The following is a 14,066-nucleotide window of genomic DNA, read 5'->3' as shown; positions in this document are numbered from 1 at the left end:
AGATAGGGAAACGTACCCTGTAACTCATACGTCCTAACAATCTTATCCATTTCCCTCTAAAATACGGATACACCATTAGTGACCCCAAAAGGTATCCTTTTAAACTGGTATAACCCCCATCAGCCTCAAAGTCCGTATAGGGCGGTTCCCTTTTCTTAATGGGGATTTGGTGATAAGCTGCTTTGAGGTCGATAGTGGAGTACACTCTGTAGTGTGCTATCTGATTAATCATTTCATTGGTGCGTGGCAGGGGGTAGGCATCCAGGTTAGTGTAACGGTTGATTGTCTGGCTGTCATCAATAGCCAGTCATCTTTTCGTGTGATTTTTCATGACTACCACTTGGGCCCGCCACGGACTCTTACTAGGTTCAATTACTCCCTCTTTAAGCAGTCTCTGGGTCTCTGCTTTGATAAACTCACGATCCTCTTTGCTGTAAGAACGGCTCTTAGTGGTAATCAGCTGACACTCAGGGGATAAATCATTGAAGAGGGAAGGAGCTTTGATCTTTAATGCAGACAGACTGCAGTAACTAGCGCAGGGGATGGTAAGTGTGGGTAGTGGCCCACTGAAATTTAATACTACACTGTTCATTTGAGATTGAATATCTAACCCCAGTAACACAGGGACACAGAGCTCCGGAATAATAAAGAGCCACACATCAGCAAGGCAATGTCCCTGCAAATTTAAAGTAACTTTACACTTGTCCCGTACAGTTTTTGTAAGTTCACTACAAGCCGTCGATAACTTTCAGTTCGCTGGATATCTTCGCAAATTTAAGGCTCTGGCAACTTTCTCATGGATGTAGCTGTCAGTACTCCCCGAATCTATTAGACAATCAAGAGTCTCACCATTCACCTCCCCCTTCATAGTCAACTGTTCCAGTCCGTAACATCCCCCAAGCTTTACAGTCAATTGAGCTACCACAGGGGATCTCAGCTCGCCGTCGCTTGAAGTCGATTCAGCCTGCTCGTCTGAAGATTCCCCCTTTTCACAGTTGTCTTCCATTCCTGCAGCTTCAGGACGCATTTTCTTGGTGCTTCTCTTCTCCTTCCTATCAGCGGGAGTACTTTTCACCTTGCACGCTTTAGCGAAATGGTCGAGTTTCCCACAATAGCTGCAGGTAGCAAATCGAGCCGGGCACTTCTGTCTGGGGTGCCAGCTCTTATCACAGAAGTAGCATTTTTCAGGAGTTTGCCCTTTTCTTTCCTTCGGGGTCCCAGCACTCCTGGATGTTTCCTTTTCGGATTCTAGCATTTCACTGGACTGCATGGTACTTAGTGTTTTGGCTAGAGTGACTGCCCAGTCACTCTAGGTTAAGGGCTCCGTCTCCAGCAGCCTCTGTCGGATGTAACTGGAGTCAATCCCGTTGACAAAAGCATCCAGCTTCAAGGCATTGTGGTGTTGTTGCACATTGACTGCCCTGACATCACATTAGTTTGCCAGTGAGTTGAGGGCCAGTGCATAGGCAGCATCACTTTCCCCGGGTTTCTGGCGTCTAGTCAGCAACCAGTGTCGAGCAAGCACCACATTCCGTGGCACTGCATATTAAGCAGTCAGACATTCCCAGGCTATAGCCAGAGTGGTTGCTCCTTGCGTAACGGCGAAAGGGACCTCACCCAGCAGAGAGTTCAGGTGGCCCCATTGTATCGCCTCATCAACCATGTAATTTCGAGCCATGTAGTAATCGAAACAAGCAATCCAGTGGTTGAAAATTTCTCTGGCCCTCGGGGCAGACTGGTCGATTATCAGCCGCTCTGGCTTGAGTACAGCATCCATTTCTACTAATAAAATTGAAGTGCCAGTTGATGAAGTAGACAAAGACGATGTGGTCAAACAATAATCATGGCTTTTATTAGCAGAAACTCATGGTACAATAATGAAAGACAATGGGTGCATACACAGTTATACCCAAGGGGAGTGACCTTAACAGTAGAGCCAATGTTAGTACAGCAAGGCTCGCCAGAGGGGGAACAGGCATCTTGGCCAACATTAACCACAGCTATCCAATTGAAGACTTCAGGATAGCTATTTTTTTAATGGAATTTGGTAAGGAGTTCAAGAAGGTCCCATATGACCTTCTTGGCCTGAAAGTGAAGGCACAAGAGATCCAAAGTGAGCTCAAGCTAAATTGATCCAAAATTGCTTTGGCGATAGGAGGCAGAGGGTAGGAGTGGAAGTTTTTTTTTTAAATTGGAAATCTGAATAATAGTGAATTGCAGGGATTGGTGAGGTTATATATCAATGAGACACATGTGAATTTATGAGGTAATAATCAGTTAGTTGGGGGATGACATGAATATTAATGGTGCTGTGGATAACAAGACAGGCTTTCTAAGACTACAGCAGTATCCATGTCAGATGGAAATTTGGACAGAACATTGGCAGATGGAATTTAAATGCTGACGAGTGTGAGGTAATGCATTTTGTGTGGTCTTATCGAGATAGAGTATATCTAATAAATGGTACGGCACTAAGAAATGTTAATAAACAAACAAGCTGTGGGATTCAAGCTGATAGTGGCAACACAGCTAGTGGCCATCATAGATCAGAACACAAAATGTAAAAGTTGTCACTTTAGAAACTAGGTTGATTAGACTGCACATGGAACAATGTGTGCAGTTCAGATTTCCACACGATGGGAAAAATGTGGTTGCACTGGAGAGAGTGCAGAGGAGATTCACCAAAATATTGTCTGTATTGGGGGACTTAAGTAATGGGGAAAGATTGGATAGGCTGGGCTTCTATTCCTTGGCACAAAAGAAGCTGAGGGGTGACTTCATAGACATCAATAAAATTGAGGCATAGATATGGTAGATGGTCAGGTTCTTTCTCCTATGGTATGAATATCAAGAACAAGAGGGTATAGGTTTAAAGTGAAAGGAAGAACATTTGAAGGGAAAGTTTTTTTCTAAAATTTAAGAGTGGCTGATCTCTGGGATTCACTGCCATAAGAAGTGGCAGAATTAGATACAATTCCTACATTTTTAAACCAGCATTTGAATAAGCAAGGCATAGAAGGGGAGCAATCTAACATGTGGCAAGTGGGCTTTTAATGGAGAGCTGAAGGGCACATTTCTGTTCCATACAACTCTAAAGTCAGGCATGTACAGAATCACTGCTCATCTCTCTCAGTTATGCACAACCCCCACTTGCTCCACAGCCTGATAAGTTGCTACTGGGGGCAAGCTAGCCACCATCAATGTTCAATCTTCTTAACACTGAAGGAGGTCTAGGCGAGGTTCATTCTGTAAAACATTCTGATAAAAATAAAATGTTTCTTTCTTAATCGATGGGAGTGACCTGCTGAATATACCCCACATTTTCTGTTTTATTTCAGATTTTTAGAATCTGTGGAAAGTTCACTTATAATTAAGTTCTACTCTATTATTTAAAAACACAATATTACATTTTTAATTAGGGGAGTGTCTATCCGCAGATGCCAATATCCCAATAGATTTGTACAGGCTAGGATGCCAGATGCAACCCATGTGTTCAAACCTAGAAATAAGTTAGTACATGCACAATAAAAGCAAAACTAAACAAAAACCCAAACATGAATTCTTGAAACTTTTGCAAGTGTCCAATGTAACCAGCCAAATTCTAGCAAATTTAAATAAGCAGGATTAAACATTTTGTAATTGGGAAAGAAGCATTTTGAATGGGTGTCAGAAACCTGCTCTTTCAGATCTCTGCACTCTTCAGATGCCAGTAAAAAAATGTTGAAAGGAATTGAAGTACTTTATTTGGATTGTAAAATAAATATTTGAGTTCACATAAATAACTTTAGTCTGCTCTCTGCCATGGCCATTTACTATGTTCTCTCGACCCTCCCCATCCCTGCAACTTTATGCATGCTAATTTTCTAAGTTTTCCAATTCTAGTGAAGGTGCTTTGACCCAAAACATTTGTAAATTAACAGAGCTCTTCCTTATTCGCAACTGAAGATGTAGAGTCCGCTAATGATATGTTTTTCTCAAGCCCTGGATTATATTATCTTTTTGCATCTTGATCCTGGAAGTGGTCAGTCTATATGCAGGAATGGTGGTGGCTGAGATCAAGTCGAACAACATTGATATGCATGAACCAACCAGAAAGTCCAGTCCTAGAAAGCCAAACAGAGTCTGAGCCAGGAAATGTAAAGCAGGAAACAGAAATGAAAGAAAGATCATGCACTGAAAGTGTGATAAAAGTTGGGAACAAATGCATGAAGGGATTTAAATTTTTATTTTTTGGAAAATCTACAGAACTAAATTCTGAGAGAATGAAAAATCATTTCAGAGCTATTGTTTGGCAGCAAACATGACCAGAACACCAAAAATTGACATCCTTTTGAATAGAATTGTTCTCAACTTATTATGTAACTAGTAGGTGAAGACAGCAACTCCATGTCCCTTCATTTTATTGCTGAATCTATTGATGAGAGCTGGGACCATAATTGCCATTTTCTGCATAACCACTCACCAATGCACTGTGGTCCAATTTATTGCATAATCAGAATTACTCTAATGCTCGCCATCATTCCCACCAACAAAATTAGAGTCAATAATGGTCAAATTTTATTTTGTAAAACAAATATAAATGTTACTTTGCTAAGGTTAGTGCAACGCCTTCACAGCGCCAGTGATCAGGACTGAGGTTCGAGTCTCGTGTCACCTGTAAGGAACTTGTACGTTCTCCCCATGTCTGCGTGGGTTTTCCCCAGTGGCTCAGGTTTCCTCCCTCTGTTCACAACTTACTGGGAGTGTAGATTAATGGGGTGTAATTTGGTCAGCACGGACTCATAGGCGAAAATGGCCTGTTACCGTGCTGTAAATTAAAAGCAGAATGTTGGAAAACTCAGGAGGTTAAGTAGCATCTGTGAAGGCAAAAGATATTAGTCAATGTTTCAGGTCAAGACCTTGTTTCAGGACACCTCTAGGCTTTTGCCTTCGAGATGCTGTTTGACCTGCTGAGAACTTCCAGCGTTCTATTATTTGTTTGAGATTCTCCCATCTATAGTCTTTGTTGAAAAAATCTTGACATTTTGACAGGCCAAGCAGTAAATTTACACTTCGATATTAAATAGAGAATCTTATTCCTATATATGTGAGGCATTATTTCAACATTAAAATGTAATTCTTCAATATGATCAGCTGATTAATAGAAAGATTTTGAGAGGTAACCCAACAATTATCAACAACATTACCTTTCTTTTTCATCTTTCTTTGATTTCCATCAATTCTTTGCACAGCACACAAAAAGGATAAAATGATTGTTGCCACGACTTGCAATTTAATAAATTGCATTTACAACTACCACTAATAAGATTGCTTCCTCAATTTTATAAGATAAACTTTGCATACCATAACCTACATCCTGGTAATTACACAATGAAAATGATGTAGAATTTTACAAATAGTTCAAATAATTAGTGGAAATTACATTTCTGAGCATTATATCCTGTTTTGCACTTGCCTGGATAAACTTAGCTCAGTTCTCGTCAATGAAACGTCTGAGAAACTAAATTTGCCATGGAAACATTTAAAGACATCTGCATTTTCTACTTATGCCGGCTTTCCAAATATCTAGAATACACATACGTGTTCGAAGATTGTCAATGCAATTATTTGAAGTTAGATTATCTTAATTTATAATTCCTATGAATTACTGCACATTGGATTAATATCAATAAGAATGCAACTTTTCAGCTACTTTTTTGGAAATAACACAACAGACTACAAATCATGATTGAAACGTTTCAATGAATTGTTACATTTACACAGCATCTTTGTTATTTGGTACAGTTAATCTAAAAGTCAGGCATTTGGAATCCGCAAAACCGAGCCACAATCAAATGATCAACTCTCAAATGTATTTCCCCCCCCACTCCAAAACCTCTCACAAAATTTCTTCAAAGTTAAATTACAATAAAAAGACAAATCAAACAAGGCACAAAATCCCAGCCACCACTACACAAATGATGAAAGGCGTGGAAAGATTCAAGAATAAAATGTTAATAATTGGAATTAGGAAGCAACTATTTCTCAGGATTATTAGAGCACATTTTTATTAATGCACAAGAACACTCTCCATAACAAATTAAGCATGAATGAATTAACTCCCGACTTAGATCATTTGAACATCTAATTCAGGGTTTCCCAACCAGAGGTGCGAGATAGCATTCCAGGGGGTGCGAGATAACATTTCAGTTTTTTTTAATAAATCCATACTCCTTCAACTTGGATAATATGTCGGATGATGAAGAGCTGAAGGAAGATCTTATTGAACTGCGTACAAATCGTGTTCTTGAAATGCAGTTTGAAAGCAAAACTTTGGAACAATATTGGTGTTCGGCAATGGACATGTTTCCAAGACTTTGTGAAAAAGCACTAACTGTGCTCATCCCATTCGCCACGACGTATTTGTGCGAGTCTGGATTTAGTGCTCTTTTGTCAATCAAGACAAAATCTAGAAATCGCTCGGATGCACAGGCAGACGCGCGGATTGCTGTCAGCAACAAAGTGCCAAGTTTTTAAAAACTCACATTAAATTTAAATTGGCTTATGAACATTTGAACATTAGTTCTTTAATTTTTTTAAAGAAATTTCATGCATGGATGAAAATTTAATTTTTTTGTAGGGTTTATGGAACTTTTAATTTATTGTAATATTTTCTCTTTTCCATATGTTTCATTTTTGTTTATATATTATTAAAAATGATTATACAAATTTGTTTTGGTCACCTTCACTTTTATTCTTAAATAAATTATTACTTTAAGGGGTGTGAGAACATATTATAAATTTTTAGGGGTGCGGGGCATAAAAAAGATTGGGAACCACTGATCTAATTGCTGAACTCCCAATTAGAAGGAAGGGTCCCAAGTGATTTGTCCCTCATCGAGGTGGGGCCATTTACATTATTCTTCACATGGTAATACTGGGATTATGCTTGAAGCAAAAATGTCCTTTCGACTTAACAGAAAGGCTGTAGAGCAGTGGTTCTCAACCTTTTTCTTTCCACTCACATACCACTAAGTATTCTCTATGCCATAGGTGCTCTGTGATTAGTAAGGGATTGCTTAAAGTGGTATGTGGGTAGAAAGAAAAAGTTTGAAAGCCACTGTTTTAATAAGACTAAATTGACTCACTATGTGCACGGTTTCATAACTCGAAAGGAAATGGGCCAGTGACAATTTGTCTCAAGCAAAATATTCCAGTAACAATTGGGTCTTGAGCAGTGATTCTCAACCTTCCTTTCCCTTTCACATCCTACCTTAAGCAATCCCTTACTAATCACAGAGCACCGATGGCATAGGGATTACTTAAAGTAGTATGTGAGTGGAAAGAAGAAGGTTGAGAACCACTGCTGGAGAGAAACCAAGGAACAAACACAAAGTCCAGTAAGAAGCACAAATGAAAAATGGACAGGAGGAATAATTCAGAAATAATGTTTTTTGAATAAATTTGACAAAATCATTTTGTTTGTCATTTGAATTGGCATAGGTAAACATTCAATTTCTTATATTTTATTCTAAATGAAATCTCTCTCTCTCTTTCTCCAGTCACTACCACCAGGCAGCAAAGAAGCATTTAAACAGAAAATAGATGATGCAAATAAATAGGGTTTCCTGAGCGCTTTAACAGAGAGATTGTACTCCAGAACATGTATCTAATTTGTAGCTATAGGAAATTTGCTTTGTGTCTCGACTTTTTTGCCTAAAAACTAAATTCTGTAGTCCCATTTCTAATAGAAACATAGAGCATTGCAGCCCTTCAGCCCATCCCACTGATCTGCACCCAGTCCATAGTCCTTCATACTTCTCCCATCCATGTACTTGCCCAAATTCTTCTTAAAAGGTTAAAAATTCACTTCAGTTGGCAGCTTGTTCCACACTCCCACCACTCTCTGTGTGAAGAAGTTCCCCATCATAGGTTTTTTCCTTTCACCCTTAACCCACCTCCTCTGCCTACCCTCAGTATCTCACCTATCCTCAGTGTAAAAAGTCTATCTACAGTTACTCTGTCTATGCCCCTCATAATTTTAAATACTTTTATAAAATCTCCCCTCTTTCTTCTAGGCACTGGGGAATAAAGTCCTAACCTGTTTAACTTTTCCCTGTAACTCAGTTCCCAAAGTCCGGGCAACATCCCAGTAAATTTTCTCTGCACTTTTTCTATCTTGTTGATATCTATCCTATAGTGAGGTGACCAAAACTGCACACAATACCCAAATTTGGCCTCACCAATGCCTTGAACCATAACATCCCAACTCCTGTACGCAATACTTTGATTTATGAAGGCCCATATACCAAAGGCTTTCTATACAACCCTATCCAACTGTGACACCACTTTCAGGGAATTGTATACCTGTACCCCAGATCCTTCTGTTCTACCACACTCCTCAGTTCCCTACCATTTACCCTGAATGTCCTTTCAAAAGGCAGCACCTCTCCCTTGTCTGCATTAAATTCCATCTGCCTTTTTTTGTAAATAAAGGCATTTTTCCTGCTGATCCAGATCCCTCTGCAAGCTTTGAAAGCCTCCCTCGCTGTTACCTCCAATCTTCGTGTCATCTGTAAACTTGCTGATCCAATTTACCACATTATCATCCAAATCATTGAGTATAGATGACAAACAGCAATGGTCCCAGCACCGATCCCTGAAGCTCACCACCAGTAACAAGCTTCTATTCTGAGAAGCAATCATCGATTACCACTCTCTGGTTTCTCTTGTATGGTCAATGTCGAATCCAATTTACTACTTCACCATGAATACTGAATGTTTGAACCTTCCTGACTAACCTTCCATGTGGGACCTTGTCAAAGGTCGTACTAAAGTCCATATAGACAACATTCACAGCCTTTCCTTCAACAACTCTCTTGGTAATGTCCTCAAAAAACTATCAGATTGGTTAAATGTTGACTGTCCCTATTCAATCCCTGGCTATGCAAATACTTGTATATCTGATCTCTTTGAGCACCTTCCAATAATTTACCCTCTACTGACATTAGGCTCACCGGCATATAATTTCCAGGGTTACTTTTGGAACCTTTTTTAAGCAACGGAACAACACGAGCTGCACTCAACCCTCCAGCATCTCACCTGCAACTGAGAACATTTGAAATATTTCTGCCAGACCCTTTGCAATCTCTGCTCTTGTCTCCCTTAAGGTCTGAGGGAATATCTTGTCAGGCCCTGGGGATTTAGATGGTTTTTTTTTTTCGTTAATGTTTTTACATGTTTCAAGATTAATCAAATAAAATATAGAGAATTCCAAGGATGTACTATGATTACTTACAATTGTATATATAAATTGGGATCAAGAATGGGCCTCACAGACCTTTAAACTTGCTCTACCATGTAATAATATTATGGCTTATTGTCTGACAGAATCTGTCCATGACCTTCACTCTGGATTCCCACCACTCTCTCTTAATGTGTTAGCCCCTTGACTACCTAGAATCTGCCTTGAAACTTGTTCAAAGATGAAGGGACATTTTAAAAAAAACTCTTAGATGGCAAGTGGCTGTAAGCAACGCAGAAGGTTTTCGAGCTATGACGATGGGAAGGGTTAGCTTGATTCTGAAATACATTTATGTAGTTCATCACAACATTGTAGACCATTGGGTCTTGATTGTTCTATGTCATTTCTCAAATCAATCTTGCAGTGCAGTTAGTTCTGCATTGAATTATGCAAAGAGCTTAGTGTTTGGTTTTGGTAGTTGCAAAGAATCCCTGCATTTTCCTGGCCCATTATGAGACACACCACAGTCCTCAAATTGATACCAATTAAAACATTGGACCTGGCTGTATTCTCCTGAACAATTACATGTATTGAACATGACAAATTTGCATTTCAACCCTCTTAAATGCCCTTAAGAACAACATTCTCCAACAAACTGAAGCAAAGTAAGAAAGATAATATTCAGGAGGAAGAACAACAGAAGAAAGAAGTGTTTTCAGCATTTTCTACTTTTATTTAAGACTTCAGTTATTTTGATGTTCATTAATGCTTGTGGTAGCTCTTTGTGGAGAGAAGTCATAACGGAAGAATTCAGCCACTGAAGTTGGAATTCGAAGGGCAAACCCATCGGGATCATCACCTGAAGAGGGCGCACAAAATCAGTGAACCGGTGCGGACTCGAAAGGCCAACATGGCCTGTTTCCGCTCCGTAAATGGTTATATGATATGGTTAACAATCCCATGTTATATTGACTATTATTATCTCCAACATAGCTCCAAGGCTTCCTCATTTCGAATTATTATATTTTGTGCTTTAAATTGAGCAAGACTTTTTCCCGAGCTACTCTTTTAAAATGCTTCTCCTTGTTTGGACGTCTCAATGCTGTGGCAGTTTTTGCTCTATGACAATGAAGTCAGACATGAAAACTGAGCCTATTATACGATGTTATTATTACACAGGTTTGCTACACCTGCCTCTCACACAATGGGAATTAACCCTTAAAAGTTACTGCTTTATCTTTGATTACATTTCAGATTTTATTTTGAAGGGTTAATGAGAATGATCCCAGGTTGAGAGGGTTAATGTTTGAGGGGCATTTGATGGCTGTAGGCTTGCACTTCCTGGAGTTTATAAAGACGATGAAGAATCTCTTTGCGATCTACCGAATGTGGAAAGGGCAAGGTAGAGTGAACACTGAGGAGATGTTATCAGCAGTTGCAAAAGTCTTGGGCAAAAGGGAATGGCCTCAGAATAAAAGGATATCTTTTGGAACAGGGATGAGGAGAAATTTCCTCAGTCAGAGTGTGGTGGATCTGAGGAATTTATTGCCACAGATGTGAGTATATTTAAAGCAGTGGTTTATAGGTTCTTGATTAGTAAGAATGTCAAAAGGTTACAGGGAGAAGGCAGAAGAATGGGTTTGAGAGGAAAACTAGATCAGCCATGATTTGAATGGCGGAACAGACCCAAAGGGTCGCAGGTGCGAACTCTGCTCCCATGCTTTCCTTTGCCCTTATATATTGAGCTGTGAAATATAACATTTGGGACATCATGTTGCAATTTTACAACTACTTGGTTAGACTGCGCATGGTGTAATTTATGCAGTTTGGTTGCTACATTTTAGGAAGGATGCAGGTCGACTGCAGAGAATGCAAAGGATATTCACCACTCGACTGTCTGGATTGGAGGACTTTAGAAAGGACATACTCAAAAGGCTGGAGTTTTTTTTTGAATGAAGGTGATGCTTAAGGAATGACCTGAGAAACATATATAGAATTATGAGAGACCCAGGCAATCTTTTATCAATGGTAGGGGGATCAAAATCAAGACAACATCGTTTAAGTTGAAAGGAAGGGGGATTGGAGGGAAAGATTTTATTTTGTTTTTGAGAGAGAGAGAGAGAGAGAGAATATCTGAAACTCGTTGCCAGAGGAGGTGGTGGAGATGAATATAATCATTATATTTAAGAATCATTTTGATGAGTACTTGTAAAGGCAAGGCAGAGAAGGTGATGAACCTAACGTAGGCAAATAAAACCTCAAAGCTGGAGAATCTCAGCAAGTCAAACTGCACATTTTATAGAGCAAAGATAAAGATATATAACCAACGTTTTGGGCTTGTGCCCTTTATCAAGGTGTCTTCAACCTTCTGTGTTTACTAATGTGGACAAATAGCAGATCGGCCAAAGGAATGGATATACAAGGCTGATGGATTCCCTTCTGTACTGTGCTTGTTACTAATGGTGAGCTTCAGGGATTGGTGCTGGGACCATTGCTGTTTGTCATCTATACTCAATGATTTGACTCTATTCAAATCCTCTTGCAAAAAGGTATATTTTGCCGCCCTTTTTGCTGAATCTGCATATTAACATTTGGTGATTTGTTACAAGAGCATCTTGATCTAATGTGTTCCAATCTCTGCCATTTAGATAAAATTTTTTTTCCTTTTTTTCCCTCCACACATTTTTCAACATTACATTGCATCTGATGAGTCTTTTCCCATTCACAAAGGCTGTCCATACTTCCCCAAAGCACCTCTGTATCCCACTCACAACCCACGCAGCTTTGCAGACACATCAAATAGTGGAGCTGCCTCACACCTCCAATAATCCGTCATTGTGTGGTGTGGAATGTTCACATTCTTTTTTATTATTTTATTTATGTTTTAACCACCAAATAAAATTTACAATGCAATACAAATTTTAAATTAGTCTAATCCATTATACATGTGGTGTGTCTATGTCTGTTTCCCACTCCCCCCACTTAAAATCCCAAGAAAGAAAGAATGAAAGAGAAACAAGATAATAAGAAGAAAGACCAGAGATCGTCCAGAGAGCCCTTTTCCAGAAATCATATTTACCATCAAATAAAGGAGGTCACCAAGGATTGAGGTTACCAGAGAAATTATTAAACATTCATTCCCACACTCTGAAAATTTGGGCAGCATATTTTTCAAAATAGATGGTATCTATTCCTTAGGATTTATGTAATTTTCTCAAGTGGTATACAGCTACGAATTTCCGCATTCCATCTCTCCATTCCTAAGTCTGTATCTGATTTCCAAGTTATAGCAATACATTTCTTAGATACTGCTAAGGCAATTTTTACAAACTTTATTTGATACATATTTCATGTTAATGTAAGTGTGATACCTTTAATATTACCAAAAAGAAATAGCATTAGATCCTGCATGAATTTGATCCCTGTCATTCATTATAATAAATTACTCACAAAAAGTCAGAAAGTTTTTATCTTCGGACTCTGGCAAGTTCAATGCAAAAATGTACCAACCTCTTGCCCACATCTAAAATACAAATCTGGAAATGTATAGTTCAATCTATATAACTTTTTTGGGGGTAAAGTATAACTGATGCAGAATGTTATTTTGTACCAACCTGTATCTTACATTAATTGTATATGTCACACTATCCCGACATAACTCCAAACAATTTTACTCATCTCTTTACCTGTTCCAATCAACTTCCCATCTCTCTCCTGACTTATGCATCTCTTCTTTCAAAGATCCCTTTTGTAAAAAACAGACATTGCCCAGATAACTATTCAGCCTCACTACAATTTGTTAATGTCAAATTTATTCCCAGTTTTTCCATTCAGAAAGGCCTTTACTTGATAGTAACAGGAAAAGGTATTATTAGATATATTAAATGTATTCTTCATTTGTTCAAAGGTTAAAAATTTACTTTCAAATCAATCTTCAATTTTTTTTAATATATATTCCCTGGCATGACCAAATCCTTAAAGATTAGTCATCTCGAGAACATGGAATAAGTCTATTCTGTGCTAAAGGTGTCTTCCTTGACAATAAAACTCTTGAAACAATTTCTTGATTAACCTTACTCCAGATCTCAATCAAATGTTTCAAAATAGGGGTATTTCAACAATTTAGAACCAACCAATTTTCCCCTGCAGCCGCTGCAACCGTGTCTGCCTGTCCCGCATCGGACTTGTCAGCCACAAACGAGCCTGCAGCTGACGTGGACTTTTACCCCCTCCATAAATCTTCGTCTGCGAAGCCAAGCCAAAGAAAAGAAAAAGAAAAGAATTCCATTCAATAAAATCCTGTGAATTCATTTCTCCTATTTTATTGAGTTCAATATCTACCCAAGCGGGTTTTATTCTCCAAGTCAAACAATACATTCATAAATCTCAATTGGGAAACCATGTAATATTTTTTATAAATTAGGGAGTTGCAAGCATCCCAAATCAAACTTACAAGTTAATTTTTTCAAAGAAACCCTTGCCATTTTACCATACATAAACATTTCCTTATATTCATAGAAAAATCCTTAAAAAGAATTTTGAGGAATTGAAATTGGAATTGATTGAAAAAGTTTATTGTAATCTAGGAAATATATCCATCTTAATACAGTTTACTCTATAGATTAAAGTTATTGGTAAAGTACACCATCTATTGAAATCATCTATATTTTTTTTAACTTAATGTACAAATTATTTAAATCTTTGTCCACTCAAATGTCTATATCTGGCCATTTAAACTGAGTAACTGTTTTATACTGTATATAATTTCCACTCACTAAAGGCATAATTTCAGTTTTATCCCTATTAATTTTATAACCTGATATTTCCCACATGAATGTTCACA

General features: G+C 38.4%; 1 protein-coding gene and 1 long non-coding RNA gene across 6 annotated transcripts in view; one reads left to right on the top strand and one right to left on the bottom strand.

The window, feature by feature from the left end:
• The window catches only part of LOC138738868 (uncharacterized), a 111,279-nt gene that overhangs the window by 21,698 nt on the left and 75,515 nt on the right, over positions 1-14,066 (top strand). The window lies entirely within an intron of this gene.
• The window catches only part of LOC138738847 (tumor necrosis factor alpha-induced protein 8), an 88,145-nt gene that overhangs the window by 55,426 nt on the left and 18,653 nt on the right, over positions 1-14,066 (bottom strand). The window contains exon 2 of one of the 5 annotated variants that reach the window (XM_069889955.1): positions 13,357-13,468. The exons of the other annotated variants lie outside the window; for them this stretch is intronic. The gene's annotated coding sequence lies outside the window, so the exon portion shown is untranslated. The remainder of the gene's footprint in view (positions 1-13,356; positions 13,469-14,066) is intronic. 5 annotated transcript variants of the gene reach the window in all.

The sequence above is a fragment of the Narcine bancroftii genome, chromosome 1, assembly GCF_036971445.1.
Source record: "Narcine bancroftii isolate sNarBan1 chromosome 1, sNarBan1.hap1, whole genome shotgun sequence".
Taxonomy (NCBI): domain Eukaryota; kingdom Metazoa; phylum Chordata; class Chondrichthyes; order Torpediniformes; family Narcinidae; genus Narcine; species Narcine bancroftii.
This window is presented reverse-complemented; position numbering and strand designations above follow the sequence as displayed.